The 919-nt window shown below is 29.8% G+C and overlaps 1 protein-coding gene across 4 annotated transcripts in view; it reads left to right on the forward strand.

Annotated features, from left to right (window-relative positions):
* Positions 1-919, forward strand: part of RYK (receptor like tyrosine kinase) — a 112,330-nt gene that overhangs the window by 88,175 nt on the left and 23,236 nt on the right. The gene's annotated exons all lie outside the window — the stretch shown is intronic.

A 919-nucleotide genomic window follows, 5' to 3' on the forward strand; every position in this document is an offset into this window, starting at 1 on the left:
TGTGACAGTCTGTGTCCACAGATTGCTGATTTTTGAAGTTGAATTAACAACATGTACTCAATCTGATGCTTACTGCAGTCAGTGTGTATTTTTTGTCAGTGCATTTTATATACAGTCATTGTACACTTGGGGACTTTTTTTTAACTGTAGTAGAATAATATTGCCATAATATAAAATATTGTGGCATAAATATAAGATTATTAAGATTTTTTAGGTGATAGTTTACACTGAAGAGTTATTAAAAAGACCCCTTTAAAGCTCACTTGTATAAATTTATTAATCAGATCCCTGCCTCTGTCCTTTGCCTCTCTCTGTTCAACATGCCACCACTGTGCATCCAGTAAAGTTTTTTTATTTTATTTTTTGTTTTGTTTTAACAGTGATGGATGTGATTTATTGATAAACTGATTACTAATAAAAGTAAGTTATACTAACTTCCTTACAATTCAAGTAGGTCACAGAATGAAGAAAACAAAGCAAATCCCCAGTCCTTAACCTCTAAATGTTACATTTCCTTCCAGCTTACCTGAATATACAAATATATGAATGACTGTGTATAGAGCTATACCATTAAATTTACTTGAATAGTGTTATTTTTTTTTCTTACCTAAATGTTTACTTATCTAATTAGAAAAATTAAAGAACTATCAGTTTGAAATTAGAGCAGTTAACACAAAGGGGCAACAAACTAAAAAAAAATCAAATGGCTAAAAATAACTCAGTTATAAAAGTACAATTTACAGTATCATTTATCTCAGTAAAAGAAACAAAACCACTAAATGTCTTTCCTTCTAGATAAGACTGTTTTCTCTGCAGAAAGGAAAAAAAAAGCAACTAATGATTTGCAACTATAATCCAATATAACTATTATTTACCCCAGCAACATCTAAAAACATAGGAACCACACAGCACAAAAATC

The sequence above is a fragment of the Ovis aries genome, chromosome 1 (genome assembly GCF_016772045.2).
Source record: "Ovis aries strain OAR_USU_Benz2616 breed Rambouillet chromosome 1, ARS-UI_Ramb_v3.0, whole genome shotgun sequence".
Taxonomy (NCBI): Eukaryota; Metazoa; Chordata; class Mammalia; order Artiodactyla; family Bovidae; genus Ovis; species Ovis aries.